This window comes from Bison bison, unplaced genomic scaffold (genome assembly GCF_000754665.1).
Source record: "Bison bison bison isolate TAMUID 2011002044 unplaced genomic scaffold, Bison_UMD1.0 scf7180017864145, whole genome shotgun sequence".
Classification (NCBI taxonomy): Eukaryota; Metazoa; Chordata; class Mammalia; order Artiodactyla; family Bovidae; genus Bison; species Bison bison.
In genome coordinates this window covers 9,642,720-9,663,574 of record NW_011494717.1, presented here as the reverse complement: position 1 = coordinate 9,663,574, position 20,855 = coordinate 9,642,720, and the positions used below count along the sequence as shown (strand labels likewise).

Here is a 20,855-nt window from a genome sequence, read left to right as displayed (position 1 = left end):
TCGGGAAAATCCCCAGGAGAAGGGAATGGCTACCCACTCCAGTATTCTTGCCTGGAAAATTCCATGGACGGAGGAGCCTGGCGAGCTGCAGTCTATAGAGTCACAAAGACTCGGACACAACTGAGCGACTAGCCCACAGATTTCCGCAGCCCGCCTCACGTGCCTCGATAGGGTAGAAGAGGCAGGTTTGAGTTTGTAAAGGTCATTGTCAGATGAGGGAACATAAAGGCCAGCGTGTAGTGAAAGCTCTCGTTTAACTAGGAGCGCCTCCAAAGACCTGCTCCTATTTTCTTGACTACGCTGCTAAACCTGTTCCCTGGCTAGCCGAGTGACTTTGGCCAAGTCATTTTATCTCCGAGAATGTGCCCACTTAATAGAGTTGTTTTTTGCACACTAAATGGAGGAAAGTGTTTTGAGCCGTAACACTATCCAGGTTGGGTATTATATGTGTGAATGTGTAGAAAAATGGGTGGAGCCGAAGCCAAAATTTTAGGCAGTCATCTTTCACCATATTGATTGTCAGCTTTCTTGCATTTCATATTTACCGCTTATTTTTCAGTGTTAAGAGTAACCATAGGTTACCCATGGCAAACCAAATGTGAGTCAAATTAAAAAGCCAGTATATACAACCATTTTAAAGTCATTGAATAAACAAAATACGCTAGATGAAAATTGTTGAGTTAGGGCAGTGAGACTGGATGGAGAGATCGTTACAAGATATCTTTTTTTTTTTTTTTTAATGAAATCGCCTTTTTGATTGTAAAAGTAATGTTTATTTAAAGAAAAAAAAATGTTCCAAGAAAATCCTACCATTTAGATTGCTTGAGTTTAATTTTTTGGTGAGTGGCTTTTCAGATATACTGCTATTTTTATATTATAAAAATAAAAAATGATCACACTACAGTAAGACCTTATCTGTCCTGACACCTTGCCTTTTCAAAGGACAGCTGAGAACCTGGAAATAAGTATAAAGGTCTTGGGACCAGCAAAATTAGTCACCAAATCCCTGCACTAAACCACCTGTGATTTACTTAAAAACTAGTTTTAGGGTATTCACATAACTGACTAAATCTTACATCGTTTACAATGTTTATAAGCTAGGTTATCAAATTTCCAGACTGAGATTAGAAAGGGGGAGAGACTGCCAGGGGCAGGTAGTAAGTACAAAAAAAAACCCTGAAAGTGAGGAGAGTGTATGAACAAGCAACAGAAGAATTTTAAATGCCAAGATCCTGGAGAATTGCCTGGCAGTCCAGTGGACAGAACTGTTGCACTTTCACTGATGTGGACCTGGGGTTGGAGTCCTGGTTCAGGAACTAAACACCCCACAAGTCCTGCAGCTCAGCCAAAAGAAAAAAATGCCTGGAGCCTTTATTTTTCCACAAATACTTGAGCTACCTTGTGCCAAGATGAATGTTTTTTGTTTAGTGACATAAGAAAGTTCAGTCTAGTTTTGGACATTTGATGAAGAGGCCTACACATCTTTCTCTAGAGCTGGAGTCAGCAAACCTTTCTGCAAAGAGCCAGATAATGTTTATTGTAGACTTTTTGAGCCACATAGGGTCTAAGGTCATATATCCCCCACACACACCTTTTTTTTTTTAACATGTACAGAATATAAAAAACTACACCTTACAACGGAGAAGGCAATGGCACCCCACTCCAGTACTCTTGCCTGGAAAATCCCATGGATGGAGGAGCCTGGTAGGCTGCAGTCCATGGGGGTCGCTAAGAGTCGGACACAACTGAGCGACTTCACTTTGACTTTTCACTTTCACACATTGGAGAAGGAAATGGCAACCCACTCCAGTGTTCTTGCCTGGAGAATCCCAGGGACGGGGGAGCCTGGTGGGCTGCCGTCTATGGGGTCACACAGAGTCGGACACGACTGAAGCGACTTAGCAATAGCAGCAGCAGCAGCACACCTTACAAACAGCCTGCAGGCCATAGCTTGCCAACTGCTGTCTAGAGCATTACTCTAGTAATTGATGTTATTAGTCATGACTCTTTTCAAGAGAAGGGAATATGGTAATCATTAAATTGTATATAAAAATGAGGCATGAGTTTTACTTTAGATATAGTTCCATCAAATATATTTAAAGTTTAGTTATTCAATACATAAAGGACTAAACCTTGAGACATCTGAAATAATTCATTCTTTAGAAAATCCATCTAACTAAAATTTTACCATACTTCTATAGGGGAAGTAACAGAAGAGAAGGAAAGCTGAACAAGTTCCCCATGCAATCTACCTGAATAAGAATGTCAGGGTTAGAATTCAGAGCCCCCTCCTTGTTAAACTAAGTAGAGCTTTCTGTGAAGCTTGACTATTACACATTAAAGACAATTATAGTTACTTTCTAAAATGAATACTCTTCAAACTTTGGGGAGGGGAGGGTCTCAAAAGCCCATGTTAGCATCTATCAGCATTTAAAAGCTTATTTCAGAGCTAGAGAAATTTAGAGATTATTTATCCCAGTCCTTCCCTATACTTATAGATGAGTACAGTGAGATCCAGAGAAGAAACTCTTACATTGTGAATAATCTTTGATCTCTCTTCTCTTGACATTTTCTTTTCTTTATAAGATACCCAGATTTCTATTCTTCACATGAATTGCTGGTAAATTTCCCAGGTGGTGCTGGTGGTAAAGAACCCGGCTTCCAATGCAAGAGATGTAAGAGATGAGGGTTCAGTCCCTGGGTCAGGAAGATCCTCTGGAGGAGGGCATGGCAACCCACTCTAGTATTCTTGCCTGGAGAAGCCCCTGGACAGAGAAGCCTGGCAGGCCACAGTCCATGGGGGTCACAAAAAGTCTGACACAACTCAAGTGACTTAGCGCAAGTGTACACATGGACACACACACACATATACTCTCCCACAATTTTTCTAACAGGCTTCTCATGGTTTCTGATTATTGCTACTTCTGAAGATCTTTACAGAATACCTGAGTATAGGATTTTTACTTAAAGCCTGCATCTGTAATAAACTTGGGTCCAATTTTGCTTGTATTATTTTTCTATCCCTTCCATTAACAAATTACCAAAAACCTAATGGCTTTAACAATACAAATTGAATACTGATAATTCTGGAAGTCCAGAAGTCTGATACCGGTCTAACTGGGCTAAAATCAAGTCTTTTGTAGAACTGCATTCCTTTCTGGAAGCTCTAAGGGAAATCTGTTTTCTTGCCTTTTCTGGCTTCTAGAGGCTGCTCACATTCTGGCTTATGGCCTCTTCAGCTCAGTAACTGGCTCAGTCACTCAGTCGTGTCCGACTCTTTGCGACCCCATGGACTGCAGCACACCAGGCTTTCTTGTCCATCACCAACTCCCAAACCTTGTCCATCGAGTCGGTGATGCCATCCAACCATCTCATCCTCTGTTGTCCCCTTCTCCTACCTTCAATCTTGCCCAGCATCAGGGTCTTTTCCAGTGAGTCAGTTCTTTGCATCAGGTAGCCAAAGTATTGGAGTTTCAGCTTTAGCATCAGTCCTTCCAGTGAATATTCAGGACTGATTTCCTTTAGGATGGACTGGTTGGATCTCCTTGAAGACTCTAAAGAGTCTTCTCCAGCACCACAGTTCAAAAGCATCAATTCTTCTGCACTCAGCTTTCTTTATAGTCCAGCTCTCCCATCCATGCATAGCTACTGGAAAAACCATAGCTTTGACTAGATGGACCTTTGTTGGCTAAGTAATGTCTCTGCTTTTTAATATGCTGTCTAGGCTGGTCATAGTTTTTCTTCCAAGGAGCAAGCGTCTTTTAATTTCATGGCTTCAGTCACCATCTGCAGTGATTTTGGAGCCCCCCAAAATAAGTCTCTCACTGTTTCCATTGTTTCCCCATCCATGTTCAAATCCAGTAATGGTCAGTGAAGCCCTTCTCACATAGCTTCACTCTCACACTCACTCTTCTGCCTCCCTCTTCTACATTTTAAGTACCCTTGTGATTTCATTGTGCCCAAATGGATAATTCAGGATAATCTCCTTATTTTAAGGTAGCTTATTAGCAGCCTTAATTCCCCCTTGCCATGTAATATAACATATTCACAGGTTCTAGGGATTAGGATGTAGACATTCTTGAGGTGGGGGTGGGGCATAATTCTGCCTACCACAGTGATTAAAGTCAAAAAATCTTATAATATGTAGAGCTTGGAGGACCACTGAAGCCTATCAGTCCATCCTCCACATTTTACAGATGAGGTAATTAAGAGAGGTTAGATGACTCACCCCAAATCATAGAGCCAGTCAGTGGGAACCTGGGTTTCTCAACCTTTATCTTTCCATTATATCATTGTACCGCTAGCTCTGGCACATATTTATTGCCCTTTTCATCTACAGTTCATTTAAGGGCTTATAGTCTGTGCATTCATTAAGTGTTTACTTTGTAAGTTGGCAAGGAATAGCAACTAAAGATTTATTATTTTCAGGTCTAAAGATAGGATCTCCATTACTGTTTCTTAGTTTCTGTCTAAGCTTAACTATAACCAACCTGGACACCAATGCCTGTACTGTAGAATCACTTTAGAAATGAAACTACTTCAGTAACTAAGCCCTCTTGGATAGTATCCAAGTCTAACTCACTTTATATATTACATTACTGGGTGCCAGACACTGCTAATGCAATCAATGAGCAGCTTTTTTCATTTCTAATTTCAGTCCACTATGAATAGTAAGCTCTGTGTGCTAATAATTTTTAAAAATCATTAGCTCATCCAACATGGCAAACAATGAACATTATTTACTACCCACCTGTATTTATTTAATTATTCTCTTCCTTCTTGAACAATCATCTCTGAAGTTCCAAATGGCAAAGATAAGAGAAATCAAGTCTGTTCTTGTGGAAAATTAAGTTAGAGCTCCACCAAAGACAGATTCCCATGAAAACCCAATAACGGATGAATTTTTTTAGACACTTGTTAATCATGCTTTCACTAGTCTTTATTTCTTATGACATGTATCACCCGTTTTTTAAAATTATTCACTCAGCAAATATTTATTGGTTTTATACCGTGTGCCTCTGCACTTCCCTAAAGGCAGAGGATACAGCAATGAAAAACACAGCCAAAGGTCCCTGCCACTTGGAGCTTACATTCTAGTGGCAGAAACAAACAATATCAGTAGAAATAAGTAAAATTCACAGCCTGTTACAGAACTGCTAAGGAGGAAAATAAAGCATGAAACAAGGGTGGAAATAGTAATTTTAGATCGTTAGCCACAGAAAGCCACAGCAACAAAGTGATTTGAGTAAAGACCTACCGAAAGAAAGGAAGCAAGCCATACAGATCACCAGAAGAAGAGCACAGGCAAAGGCCCAGAGGCAGGAGCGCACCTCGTAGGATCAGTGAACTACCAGGAGTCCAGTGTGAAGAAGAAAACAAGGGAGAGGAGAAGATAATTGATGGTTAAAGGCCAGTGGGTCCTACCCTGGATGAAACGAAAAGCCACTGGAGGGTTTGAGCAGGCAAGTGACATGATGTGACCCATAAGAACAGAAACAGGGAGACCAGTTAAGAGTCAATTAATAGTCCAGGCTAGAAACGATGGTAGTTTGAACAGTGCAAGTGGGGAGAAGTGAGCATCTTCTGATTGTATTTTAAAGGTAGAGCTGACAGGATTTGCAGAGGAATACGAGACAGGTCAAGGATTACCCCCAGTTCTATGCCCTCTGCAAGTGGAAGGGGAAATTGACATGTGCTGAGATGGTGATAGAGCAAATTGCACAGAGAGAGGGCAGTATTAACAGCTCAGGCTGGATGTGTGAGACTTGAGGTGCCTGTCAGACATCCAGCTGAAGTGGTCAAGAAGACAGATATATGAGTTTGGAGTTCAGAGGAAAGATTGAGCTGGAGATATAAATTTGAGAGTCATCAGTGTATAGATGGTATTTAAAGCCATGAGACAAGATGACATCACCCAGGTCTGTGCTCCTGGGGCACTCCAACATTGAGAGGATCTGTTTTACATAATTTATCTCCTGTCTCCCAGTCTATCTGTACCCCTAAAACTTGCTTGGAGACAAGTTTAATACAAACCCATGTTTACATTTCCATGGCAATAGACTATGATGTCAACTAAAACCCTATGTTATCCTTTTACATGCTCCAATTAAAAGTGATGGCTGGAGAGATAAGGCTCATGTTCAACCAAGCATCTAAATTTAATCCTTGGCAAGTCAGGAAATGATTGCTTAATTCTCAAAAGATTTTAATTGGATGGTGGCAGAAGTGAATTTAGAAGCTTTTTAGATCCAAAGTGGATGAAATCCTGGACCTTGATTACAAAAAAAAAAGGCAAAATTTTATATTATACCTAGAAAGGTTATATGTGTTTGGCGAATTATAGTACCTTCTAACCTGCCTTCCACAAAACCTTCTTGTATTTAGAACAGAAAGATCTCCCTAGTAGTCACATTTTCAGGAAAGTAAAAGCCAAAGTAATGTTGGCCCAAGAAGTATCGTGCATTCCCAATATAAGAAGAATATCATATCATCATTATTCTTTCTGCTCCTTAAATTGGCCTTGAAAGTTGCTTATCAGTTACAAATCAATATTTCAATTAAAATTTCATTGAACATGTTTCTGTCAATTGAATTCTCTAAATTCAAAAGCAATCATGCATGGGAAATTTGCAAATTTTGGTCCCTTCAAAGAAAATACATGTTAAAAGGTAAATTGCATGTGACAAAGAAAGAGCACCTATTGCTTGGTATTATTATACTTTGGGATTTCCCTGGTAGCTCAGTTGGTAAAGAATCCACCTGCAATGCAGGAGACCCTGGTTTGATTTCTGGGTCAGGAAGATCCCCTGGAGAAGGGACAAGCTACCCACCTCAGTATTCTTGGGCTTCCCTTGTGGCTCAGCTGGTAAAGAATCCACCTGCAATGCAGGAGACCTGGATTCGATCCCTGGGTTGCGAAGATTCCCCTGGAGAAGGGAAAGGCTACCCACTCCAGTATTCTGGCCAAGAGAATTCCATGGACTGTATAGTCCATGAGGCTGCAAAGAGTCAGACACGACTAAGCAACTTTCACTTAGCGATCTATTCCTTGGCCAGCTCTTCATGCCCTAGTGTCTGCATGGTGAGGAGAGCACAGTGAGGTGGGCTTTGTGATGAATGTGCTCCAGTATTTTGATTACTTATATTTAATATTGAAATGCTGAGACTGCTAAGTGCTGGGGATACTGCAATTGGTGTAACATGGCCATAGTGTAACAGGTTCCTGAAGAACTTACAGACCAAAGAAGTTGGCAGACACAGAGGCAGATCATTGTAGTATGATGGGCTCAGTACCTGCAGGTTCTGTGGGAGCACAGAGGAATGTTCCTGGATAAGATGCCTCCCCAGCCAAGTCTTGAAAAGGGAGGACATCCTGGCCAGTTGGGATGGTCACACAGGAATGAAGTCATGGCTGTGGGTATGCATGGGTGTGCCAGGGACAGCAACCACTGGGTCTGTTCACTGTACACTGAGCATCAGATAAAAGGTGTCAATTAAAGGCCCCATCAGCCATGCTAAGGTGCTTGGGTCTTACTTTGTAGGCTCGGAGAGCCAGTGAAGGATTCAAAGTATAGAAATGACAAGGTCAGGTTTGCATTTCACTTAGCTTACTCAGTGCCAAAGGCAGATGTAAAAAAAAGCAATGTTTGGAAGCCATCAAAGATCTTGTCCCTGAAGACAGAGACACCCAAGGGAAAGCAGTGGTCTTCACAAGAGTTGATAGGGGCCTTAACTAAGACAGTAGTGAGAAGTAAAGAGGAAAAAAGTTAAATACTTGGGGAGTAAAAGACTTCAAAACATCTGTTAAGTAAAATGGGCATGAGTCAAGCTTCTTCTTTATGAGCAAACCCTGTTAGCTTTCCCACACTGACAAGACCTGGAAAGTGGAGTTCTTAGAAAGAATCGCACTTTGTGGAACGAAAGAATTCTAGGTTTCATGCTTTTTAGCAGGGAAAAGGATTCTACTCCTGAAAAAATCAAAGTAAGTGTTATCAAGTAACTATAAGGCAGTCAAATCCCTCCTGGCAGGGAGTAGGGGGGCAGGGGGTGGGAGTGAGTGAATCCTAAATTTGGCTTTGAGATTTAAGAAAAAACACTGATAGGCTTTTATAATTATAATGGAGAAATTAATGACAAAGTTGGCTCAGGAAATTCACAACTGCTTATTGGAGATAATGAAACTAAGATAGTAAATACACCAATACTTTTAAAAACACAGAAACTATACAAACTCAACTACCCATGTAACAGAGATATTTGTAATGTAGCAAAAGTGTGGTTTGGAAACTTAAATACCATGAAACTAGAGACTTTGAGTCAGTTCTTTTTTGTCTGCTACCCTGTTCATTTTAATTATTGGAAACAAGACTTGGGAAGACTTAAGTGATCTGGCCCCAACCTATAAAGGTTGGAGCCAGGATTAAAATTTACCTATTTGAAAGTGAAAAGTGAAAGTGAAGTCGCTCAGTCATGTCCAACCCTTTGCGACCCCATGGACTGCAGCCTACCAGGCTCCTCCGTCCATGAGATTCTCCAGGCAAGAGTACTGGAGTGGGTTGCCATTGCCTTCTCCATGACTCTCAGATACTAACACATTATCGTGAAGGTTAGAGTAGCATTTCAGCAGTTTGACATATATTTGCAAGAGATAAGGAGGAATTCAAAATCCTACTAGGGAACAGTTTCCTTGCAAGGAAGAAAAAGCAAATAATGCAATTACCTGTATCAAAGGGCTTAATATTGTCCTTTAGAGGTTTTTTTTTCTTCAGATTTTTTTAAATTATGGTAAAATACACTAGACATAAAATTATTTTAACCACTTTTAAGTACACAGTTCAGTGGTATCAAGTACATTCAACCATCATCACCATCCATCTCCAGAACTTATTTTCTTAAGTTATAGAAAAATCACAATATTTTATTTCCTCTGGCCTACACCAGTCTTTGCCACCCTAGCTGCAGCAGGGAAAATTTAAAAATAGACCCACCCTACCTGGTCGATTTCCTCCAGCTAGACAGAGTCCCCCTTGGGTTTTTTTGGATTACTTTCTGATAATTTTAATATGCATCAGGGTTGAGAACCACTAACTCAAAAAGCCCATAATTAAAAACTGTTCATCTTCCCAAACCTAAACTTGGTACTCATTTAAATAATAACTCCACCGCCCCTCCCCCCCCCAGCCCCTGGCAACCACCATTCTACTTTTCTTTATGAATTCGACTTTTCTATGTACCTCATGAATAAGTGGAATCATACAGTATTTGTCGTTTTGTGACTGACTTATTTCACTTAGCATGACATCTTTAAGGTTTATCTGTGTTTTAGCATGTATCAGAATTTCCTTCCTTTGTAAGGCTGAATAATATTCCAGTGTGTGTAGACACCACGTTTTGTTTATCCATTCATCCATCGATGGACACTGTGTTGCTTCCAGTTTTGCTACTGTAAATATTACTACTATGAAATATGGCTGTACAAATATCTGTTCCAAGTCCTTTGTTTTCAGTTCTTTTGGGTATGTACCTGGAAGTGCTGGATCATATGGTAATTCTGTTTAATTTTTTGAGGAACCATATTATTTTCTATAGCAATTGTACACTTCCTCTCCTATCTTGCATTTCTTTTTAAACTGCCCACTTTTCATCTTACCTGTTTAAGCCTCCTTTTTCTATTCCAGTTTATAAAATCTGGGTAAGATTTTTTTCTTTTGTCTCTTATTTTTAGCTGCTGCCTAATTCATTTCAGTTCAGTTCAGTCATTCAGTCATGTCTGACTCTTTGTGACCCCATGAGCTGCAGCACACCAGGCCTCCCTGTCCATTACCAACTCCCGGAACCTACCCAAACTCATGTCCATTGAGTCAGTGATGCCATCCAACCATCTCATCCTCTGTCATCCCCTTCTCCTCCTGCCCTCAATCTTTCCCAGCATCAGGGTCTTTTCAAATGAGTCAGCTCTTCGCATCAGGCGGCCAAAGTATTGGAGTTTCAGCTTCAACGTCAGTCCTTCCAATGAACAACCAGGGTTGATCTCCTTTAGGATGGACTAGCTGGATCTCCTGCAGTCCAAGGGACTCTCAAGAGTCTTCCCTGACACCACAGTTCAAAAGCATCAATTCTTCGGCACTCAGAAGCTTTCTTTATAGTCCAACTCTCACATCCATACATGACCACTGGAAAAACCATAGCCTTGACTAGATGGACCTTTGTTGACAAAGTAATGTCTCTGCTTTTTAATATGCTGTCTAGGTTGGTCATAACTTTCCTTCCAAGGAGTAAGCGTCTTTTAATTTCATGGCTGCAATCACCATCTGCAGTGATTTTGGAGCCCCCCAAAAATAAAGTCAGCTACTGTTTCCACTGTTTCCCCATCTATTTGCCATGAAGTGATGGGACTGAATGCTATGATCTTAGTTTTCCGAATGTTGAGCTTTAAGCCAACTTTTTCACTCTCCTCTTTCACTTTCATCAAGAGGCTCTTTAGTTCTTCTTCACTTTCTGCCATAAGGGTGGTGTCATCTGCATATCTGAGGTTATTGATATTTCTCCCAGCAATCTTGATTCCAGCTTGTGCTTCCTCCAGCCCAGCGTTGCTCATGATGTACTCTGCGTATAAGTTAAATAAGTAGGGTGACAATATGCAGCCTCGATGTACTCCTTTTCCTATTTGGAACCAGTCTGTTGTTCCATGTCCAGTTCTAACTGGTGCTTCCTGACCTGCATACAGGTTTCTCAGGAGGCAGGTCCTACCTGGTAATCCCTTTTTTGTGTCCTCTTATGCGATTATGTATCTCCCTTGTGCATGCATACATGTTACAAGTCTATGCTTGGTGGGGGAGGGGATGTCTGTGCAGAAGAGGAGCTCAGTAAACCTCACACCTTCTCCACTAGCCGCACACTCAGCAACAGCATGGTTTCACCACTGTATTACTTGAAGATACAATGTCCTAAATTTGTATCTGTTAGTTGATCTATTTGCTTTGATAAACTTCTTTGAACTCTTATCTTTTGGACTTGTTTCCTTTCCCTTAGGAAAATTCCTAGATGTAGAATCTCTAGATCAAGGGAAATAATATTTTTGTAATATATTGCCAATTTGCTTTTATAAAAAGTGTTCTGAAATACACTCCCACCAGCAATGTGAGAAACACCTATTTCCTAGAAAACTAACCAACACACTGCTGGTATGAAAGGTGATAAATGTTCTCTTGTTTTACTACTAGTGAGATTGAGTTTCTTCTCAGATGTTTGTTGGTTTGTACTTCTTCTTTCGAGAATTGGCCGTCCATATGTCTTTTGTCCATTATTCTGTTGCCCTCCCTTTGAGATTTTAAATGAGAGTGTTCAGAGGGGAAAAAAAAAAATTGTGAGGAGTCTAATATGAAAGAGAGTTCTTTCTCTAGCAGAGGAACAGAGTAAAAGTGAAAGTAGAGCTAGAAAATTGACTCCAGCTAGCATAAGACACTGTGGAAATGAAGAAGAAAAAGGTCTCAACACTGGCTGCCCTTAGAATCAATTAAACTAGACTTCCAGGGATAGGGCCCAGTTATCAAAAATTTTTTAAATAAATTGCTCCCATAGATTTTTTTTAAGGTGATCAATAAAGATAGAGAAGTATTTAATAACTAATCACCTTTACAATTATCTTTGTGACCCCATGGATTGTAGCCCACCAGCTTCCATGGGGATTCTCCAGGGAAGAATACTTGAGTGGGTTGCCATTTCCTTCTCCAGGGGATCTTCCTGACCCAGGGATCGAACCTAGGTCTCCTGCATTGCAGGTGGATGCTTTACTGTCTGAGCTACTAGGGAAGCCCAGTTATCTTAACTTCTTTTTTTTTTTGCAGAGAGAAAAAATATGTTTTTATTTTTTAATTGGAAGATAATTGCTTTACAATGTTGTGTTGGTTTCTGCTATACAATAACGTGAATCAGCCATAATTATATATATGTCCCCTCCCTCTTGAGCCTCCCTTCTCCCTCCCATCCTACCACCATAGATTTTTATATGCCACCAGGGTAGAGAATAGTGATTAATCAATAAAACCAGGAACTGTGAAGTCATGTGAATGTGGAAAAACACACTCAATTCTTTGGAGAAATTACCCTTTGAGAGAATGGGAGTAGGGTTATTCCTGACCCTGGGGAGTCATCCTTGGCACAGATGAGCACATCAGTTTTTAAGTGACACCATACCTGGTTATGGGAAATCTCATGGACAGAGGAGCCTGGCGTGCTGCAGTCCGTGGGGTCGCAAAGAGTCAGACATGACTTAACAACTAAATAACAACAGTCTCTCAGCTGTGATAATACAGAGTGTTAACTCCTGACACATTGTGTCACAGAACAGTGACACAATGGATATCAGTTCTTGAATTACATGAGTTCTGCTAAGGATAGTTACCTCGTAGTTAAGTGGCTGGATCTTCCTCCATTTTGAGAGTAAGCTTACAGTGTTAGCACTTGACTGTAAGCTCGGTGACAACAGGGTGTGGATGTCCCCAGAACCTCAAGACAGAGCCTGGAATATAATAACATAATTAATGTGTGCTGACAGTTGAACTAAGTATCCCAAACAGGTCTGAGATGATTCCAATGTATTTCTTCCATAGTTACATGCAGTTGCTCAGTCATGTCCACCTCTTTTGTGACCCTGTGGACTGTGGCCCGCCAACTCCTCAGTCCATGAGATTTCCCAGGCAAGAATACTACTAAGTCAAAGTCTGCCTCATTGGATATAATTTTAATCTCGTGTTAGTATTCTCTACATGGTGATGAGTTAACCGTTTTCGTTGTAGGATAAGGTCATACAACAAAGGTCACAGGGGAGGATTTCTTTGAATTGTGCAAAGTTCTTATGACAACTGATTATCTTCTTAAAATCTTCATGTGAGCACTTTAAATGTCTCCATCTATCTTTACTTTCTTCACAATTTTTGTAATACTAGCTTGACTTGGGGCATTTCTTGTATATCTGCAGAAGGCAGGCAGGTATAAATGATCTTTGTATGTATATGGTCAATTTGCTTTCTAAACAAAATTTGGGAGTTTTGTTTGGGGTTTGGATTTTTGGGGGCTTGGAGGTGTTTTGTTTTGTTTTTAGTTTGTTTCCCAAATATATCACATTTTAGATACTGGCTTTTCCTCTGTGGCCAAAATTTTTTTCTAATGCAACTCTTCCATAATGTTGCAGAAAGTAACTTGTGCAGCAGTTTTTAAGAACCTTTTACATATTATATTTTACATCTGGATTTTTACCACTAGTTTAAAATGCTATATAATCCATAGACTGTGATAGCAATAATATTAATTTTTTTCTAAATTAGAAATCTTCATTTTTCAAGTGAGAAATAACATATCTAAATTGTCAGTTACCCGTTTGCAAATAAGTACACTTGCCTCTTGAATACTGCAGGAGTTAAGCCCCCCCCCCCATATCTATGGTTCCACATCCGTGGACTCAACCAACCACAGGTCATGAGGCACAACAGTGTGTATTTAGTGAAAAAAAATCTGACTATAAGTGGACCCACACAGTTCAAGCTAGTTGTTCGAGGGTCAGCTGTACTCTGCCAAAACTCTTAAACTCAACTCTAAAGTCCTTCAGGCTTCCAAAGATTATAAGCAGTTCTTCAGTACAGGTATAACATCATTTTATTGTGCTTCACAGATATGTTTTTCACAAACAGAAATTTTATATCAACCTTGTGTGGAGAAAGTCTGTCAATGCTATTTTTTCAACAGCATTTGCACATTTCATGTCTCTGTGTCACATTTTCGTAACTCTTGCACTATTTCAAACTTTTTCATTATGATTGTATTTGTTACTGTGATCTGTGATCAGGGATCTTTGATGTTACTATTGTAATTGTTTTGAGCTGCTGAATCACGTCCATATAAGCCTTCAAACTTGATAAATATTTTGTGTGTTCTGACTGCTCCACTGACCGGCCATTCTCCCGTCTCTCTCCCTCTCCTCACACCTCCCTGTTTCCTGAGACAACCAACAATATTTAAATTAGGCCAATTAATAACCCTATAGTGGCCTCCCAAGTGTTCAGGTGAAAGGATCGCACATCTCTCTGTCATATTTCAGGCTCCAATCAAAAGCTGGAAATGATTAAGCAGAGTGAGGAAGGCATGTCTAAAGCAGAGAGAGGTTGAAAGATGGTCCTCTTGTGTCAAAAAGTTACCCAAGTTTTGACTGCCAAGGAAGAGTTCTTGAAGGAAATTAAAAGTTCACTCTTGTGAACACATAAAATAATAAGAAAGCAAAACAGTTTTATTGCTGATATGGAGAAAATGTTAGTGGTCTGGATGGAAGATCAAACCAGTTACAATATTCCCTTACACCATAGCCTAATCCAGAGCAAGGCCCTAATCTTTTCAATCCTATGAAGGCTGAGAGAAGTGAGAAAGCTGCAGAAGGAACATTTGAAGCCAGCAGAGAGGTTGGTTCATGATGTTTAAAGAAAGAAGCAATCTCCATAACATCAAAGTGCAAGGTGAAGCTGCAAGTGCTGATTAGAAGCTGCAGCAGGTTATCCAGAAGATCTAGCTAAGATCATAAGAAGGTGGCTACACTAAGCATAAGATTGTCAGTGCAGACAAAAGAGCTGCATGTTAAAAGATACCATCTAGCACTTGCATAGCTAGAGAGAAGTCAATGCCTGGCTTCAAAGGACAGGCTGACTTTCTTATTAGGGGCTAATGCATCTGGCCACTCAAAGTGGAAGCTAGTGCTCATGTACTGTTCTGAAAATCCTAGGTGTTTTTAAGAATTAGGCTAAATCCACTCTGCCTGTGCTCTGTAAATGGAACAACAAAGCCTAGATGACAGGACGTCTGTTTACAACATCTATTTAAGCTCACTATTGAGACCTACTGCTCAGGGGAAAAAAAAAATCCTTTCAAAATATTAGTGTTCATTGACAGTGTACCTGGTCACCCAAGAGCTCTGATGAAGATATACACTGAGATTACCGTTGTTTACAATGAGATTAATGTTTCGAGATGCCTTCTAACACAGCATCCATTCTGCAGCCCATGAATCAAGGAGTAATCTCAACTTTTACATCTTATTATTTAAGTAATACATTCCATGAGGCTAAACCTGCCAGAGTGACTCCTCTGATAAATTTGGGCGAAGTTAATAGAAAATCTGGAAAGGATTCACCATTCTAGATGCTGTTAAGAACATTTGTGATTCATAGAAAGAGGTCAAAATATTAACATTAACAGGAGTTTGGAAAAAGTTGATTCCAACCCTAATGAATAACTTTGAGGGTTTAAGACTTCAATGGAGGAAGTAACTGCAGATGTGGTAGAAATAGCAAGAGAACTAGAATTAGAAATGGAGCCTGAAATATGACTGAATTGCTGCAATCTCATGACAAAATTTGAACAGATGAGGAGCTGTTGCTTGTGGATGAGCAAAGAAAGTGGTTTCATGAGATGGAATCTACTCCTGGTAAAGATGCTATGAAGACTGTTTAAACAATAACAAGGGGGTTAGAATATTACATAAACTTAGCTGGTAAAGTAGCAGCAGTGTTTGAAAGGATTGACTCATTTTGAAAGAAGTTCTGCTGAGGGCAAAATGCTATCAGACAGCACTGCACACTGTAAAGAGAAACCGTTCATGAAAGGAAGAGTCAATTGATGTGGCAAACTTTATTGTTGTCCTAGTTTAAGAAATTGCCACAGCTATCTCACCCTGATCAGTCAGCAGCCATCAACATCGAGACAGGACAGTCCACCAGCTAAAAGATTATGATTCGCTGAAGGCTCTGATGATAGTTAGCATTTTTTAGCAATGAAGTATTTTTAACTAAGGTAGGTATATTGTTTTTTTTAGATGTAATGCTATTGCACGTTAATAGACTACAGTATAATATAAAAGTAACTTACATGCACTGGGAAATAAAAAATTCATCTGACTCACTTTATTGTAATATTTGTTTTATTGTGCTGGTTGGGATCTGAATCAGAAATATCTCTGAGGTATGCTTGTAACTTTTTGTTGTTGTTATAACTTAGTTTTTATTACTTCCTAAATATCATTGGATTTCTTCTTTGATCCATCAACTTAACTCCTTCTGAACTCTAAGGAAAAGAACACCATTATTTGGTTTTCCCACCTTACCATCTTGGTTCAGCTTGCAAAATTCCAATGTTCTTCAAAAGTACAGCTACCAAAAATTATGTGAGAAATTATAAAAACACGAAATGTAAATAATTCCAAGGGACATTAAATACATTTGTACATAATATCTTATATGGGTTTTGGAGTCAGACCAACCTTGGTTTGAATTCTAGCTCTTCTGTCTTTTACTGGGTGAACTTGGGTATGTTTTTTAATCTAATTCTCATTCTTCTTATCTGTGAAATGGAAATGAAAATAATAACCTTGTCTTGGGGTTATTGTAAGGATTAAGTGACTTAGCAGTCCTAAGATGCTTAGTGCACTGTTTGTCTTACAAACACTCAAAGAATGGTATCTGAGGACTTCCCTGGTAGTCCAGTGGCTAAGACTCCATGCTGCCAATTCAGGAGGCCCAGTTCCATCCCCGGTCAGGGAACAAAGATCCCACATGCTGCAATTAAGATCAAAGACCCTGCATGCCACAACTAAGACCTGGCACAGCCAAATAAATAAATATATTTTTAAAAGAAGAAGAAATGGTATCTGGCACTATCGATGTACGTATATTTTAATGGCTGTTTATTGGACACTTGGTGTTTATGTGCAAAGTCTTAGGCCATGGTGATGCAGAAGCAGATGGGATACAGTCTATGAGAGATAACATGCATAGACTGCTAGACAGTAGAGGCAGGGCAGCTAACCCACACAGTTACATTCAGACTTCCAGAGGGAGTAATAACTGAGTTGAATTTTAAAGGACGCGTATAGACTGGCTCCAAAAAGAAGCAGGGGAAAGAAATTTCCAATCATAGGGAATAGCGTATGCAAAGAGATTCAACATACAAGTTAAATTTTAAGCATGAACATTTATCGGGACTTCTCTGCTGGTCCAGTGGTTAAGAATCTGCCCTGCAATGCAGGGGATGCAGGTTCGATCCCTGGTTAGTTAGGGAACTAGGGTTCCACGTGCCATGAAGCAACTAAGCCCGCACACCACAACTACTAAGCCCACGTCTCACAACTAGAGAGTGTGCACCACAGCGGAAAGATCCCTCATGACGCAGTGAAGATCCTGCAGCCGAATGAAAAATTATCTATTATGACATTGTGTGGAGGCCACTGTTCTCCTGTGTAATATCACTTGGTGCCACAGTCAAAGGGAGTAGAGGAATGCAATGAACTACAAGTCTTTTTGAATACAGAGCTTGCTGTTTTCTATGTTCATAAAAATGTTAAATATATGTTATAGCTACTGAATGTCCAGTATTATAGTCAAAATTGAGGAAAAATATCTAAAATATATAAAGAAGTCACACAATTCAATAGCATATATATATATATATAAACACACAACTAAAAAATGGGCAGAAGTTCTGAACAGACATTTTTCCAAAGAAGGCATATAGATGGCCAACAGGCACATGAAAAGATGCTCAACATTACTAATCATCAGGGAAATGCAAATCAAAACCACAATGAGATATTATCTCACACCTGTTAGAGTGGCCATTATCAAAAGACAAGAAATAAGCATTGGAGAAAAGGGAACCATTGTGCACTGTTGGTGGGAATGTAAATTGGTGCAGCCACTCTGAAAAACAGAATGGAGGTTCCTCAAAAAATTAAAAATAGAACTAACAACCTAAGGGCCCACTGATGTATGAACAGTTAAAGAAAATGTGGTTATACATATATACAATGGGATATTATTCAGCCATAAGAAAAAAATTAAAATTTGCAACAATATAAATAGATATCACTTATACGTGGGATCTTTAAAAAAATTTTTTTTAATTTAAAAACTAAGCTCATAGATACAAAGAATTGACTATTGGTTGCCAGAGGTGGGGTTCAGGGGTGGGCAAAATGGGTCTGGGCTCAAAAGGAACAAACTGCCCCTTATAAAAAAGTTGTAAGGATGTAGTGTAACAGGGTGACTATAGGAAATAATACTATATTGCTAAGAGAGTAGTTTTTTTAAGTTTTCATTTTAAAAAATTGAAAGTTGATTGTGAAACAAAGTAGTATTGAGTGGTTTAAAGACCACAGCAGTGGATTTCTAAGTCCGGAATTATAATTTAGGCTCATCCCCCTAACAGCTGGACTTCCCAGGTGGCACTAGTGGTAAAGAACCCACCTGCCAATGCAGACTCATAGGAGACGGTAAACAATGGTGGCTTAGCCGTAAAGAATCTGCCTTCAATGCAGAAGCCCCAGCAGACATGGGTTCAGTCCTTGGGTTGGGAAGATGCCCTGGAGAAGGAAATGGCAACCCCCTCCAGTATTCTTGCCCGGAGAATCCCATGGACAGAGGATCCTGGAGAGCTACAGTCCACAGGGTTGCAAAGAGTCAGACACGAATGAAGTGACTTAGCATACACACCAGCAGATGGCAAGAAATTACAATGGTGGTGACAGAAGTCATTTTGAAATTTAAAATGTACTGTAATTAACTGGCAAAATAGAAAATAAAATATTGGTTTTATAGTTATTTGTCACTATCATACTTTGCTTGTCTTCTTCAAAGAATTAAAACATTTTCATTAGGAACTTTGATAAATGCTTTGGCTTCAATAGTTCTTTCCTCATCCTACATACCTTTCTGCTATCCTATCTTGTCCAGTCCCCCCTCACTGATCTCTCATATAGACATGTATGTACTTCTCCTGTCCTCTCCTCTTGCACCTTGTAGTTCCAAAATTAGCTCATTCTGCACCTACCTATCCAAGCTTTTCTTCTTTCTCCAGGACTTTCTCAGCTGGGAGTAAGGAGCTACGTATGTATGTGTGTTTGTATGTGTGCTCAGTCGCATTAGTAGTGTCCAACTCTTTGCGGCTCTGGACTGTAGCCCACCGGGCTCCTCTGTCCAAGGGATTCTCCAGGCAATAATACTGGAGTGGGTTGCCATCCCCTCCTCCAGGGGATCTTCCCGACCCAGGGATCAAGCCTGCATCTCTTATGTCTCTGGCATTTGCAGGCGCAAGCCATATATATGTGTTGTGTGTATATATATACATATATATATATATATATATACACACATATATGAATAGGAATAGTTGACATTAGCTGGTACTTTAAAGTTTTTAATACTTTGACCTATGTGCCTCTCCTGGTGCCTTCTGTACTCGGTCCTCTATTGGAAGAGGACTCAGTATACATTGGAAGAACTATCTAAGCACCTTTTAAGGTAAAGACCATTCGTTCAAAAATATTTACTTCTGGCCATATTAGAATAACTAATACTAGACTTATCTTACCACTATAAACCACTAGAAAATGGGACAGAACCTATGAAGCAACTGTTTCTGATACTGGACAAACAGGAGTATTATCCAGAAGACTAAGGAAACAAATAGGGTGAGCCCTGGAAGCACGTTACCAACCATGGCACAAAGAGGAGGAGTTCAAGGAAAGCATGGTGGCATTTTCTCATGAGCTGAGAAAACTGAGTTTATAATTTAGGAAGACTACAGTGGCTAGAATTTATGGCAACACATACTGGCAAGGAGGAAATTAACCAGAGAAAGGTCCATAAATCTGCATAGGAGTCCCTTTGATTTTATTACTAAATGCTCAATGGACATACATAGAAACTCCACAAAACTGGGGACTTCCTTGGTGGTCCAATGGCTAAGACACTGTGCTCCCAATGCAGGGAGCACAGGTTGGATCCCCGATCAGGGAACTAGATCCCACACATCCCAACTAAGGATGCTGTGTGCCACAACTAAAACCTGGCACAGCCAAATAAATGTTTAAAAAAAAAGAAATGCCACAAAACTGGGCTCCTACTGGAGAGCTGCAAACTGAACATGTCCCAGAGATTATACAGGAATGGGAGGTGTTGAGTTCTGCCCAGCCAGAGACATTGTTGAACTCCTGGAGCATTCAGTAGAGACCCAATAAGGACCATTTATTGGATTTAGTAAAAGAGATCAATTTGTCCTGAAGTAAAAGCTACTCTTGCCAAAGCCTTTGACTGTGTGGATCACAATAAACTGTGGAAAATTCTGAAAGAGATGGGAATACCAGACCACCTGATCTGCCTCTTGAGAAATTTGTATGCAGGTCAGGAAGCAACAGTTAGAACTGGGCATGGAACAACAGACTGGTTCCAAATAGGAAAAGGAGTATGTCAAGGCTGTATATTGTCACCCTGTTTATTTAACTTATATGCAGAGTACATCATGAGAAACGCTGGACTGGAAGAAACACAAGCTGGAATCAAGATTGCCAGGAAAAATATCAATAACCTTAGATATGCAGATGACGCCACCCTTATGGCAGAAAGTGAAGAGGAACTAAAAAGCCTCTTGATGAAAGTGAAAGTGGAAAGTGAAAAAGTTGGCTTAAAGCTCAACATTCAGAAAACGAAGATCATGGCATCTGGTCCCATCACTTCATGAGAAATAGATGGGGAAACAGTGTCAGACTTTATTTTTCTGGGCTCCAAAATCACTACAGATGGTGACTGCAGCCATGAAATTAAAAGACGCTTACTCCTTGGAAGGAAAGTTATGACCAACCTAGATAGCATATTCAAAAGCAGAGACATTACTTTGCCAACAAAGGTTCGTCTAGTCAAGGCTATGGTTTTTCCTGTGGTCATGTATGGATGTGAGAGTTGGACTGTGAAGAAGGCTGAGCGCCGAAGAATTGATGCTTTTGCACTGTGGTGTTGGAGAAGACTCTTGAGAGTCCCTTGGAC

At 40.0% G+C, this 20,855-nt stretch overlaps 2 protein-coding genes across 3 annotated transcripts in view; one reads left to right on the top strand and one right to left on the bottom strand.

Moving 5' to 3' along the window:
* The window catches only part of RBKS (ribokinase), a 96,921-nt gene that overhangs the window by 440 nt on the left and 75,626 nt on the right, over window positions 1-20,855 (top strand). The gene's annotated exons all lie outside the window — the stretch shown is intronic.
* Window positions 1-20,855, bottom strand: part of BRE (brain and reproductive organ-expressed (TNFRSF1A modulator)) — a 474,306-nt gene that overhangs the window by 424,502 nt on the left and 28,949 nt on the right. The window contains exon 2 of one of the 2 annotated variants that reach the window (XM_010840665.1): window positions 12,404-12,520. The gene's annotated coding sequence lies outside the window, so the exon portion shown is untranslated. Of the gene's footprint in view, window positions 1-12,403; window positions 12,639-20,855 lie in introns of those variants that run through there. The other variant, XM_010840664.1, reaches the window with a different exon arrangement.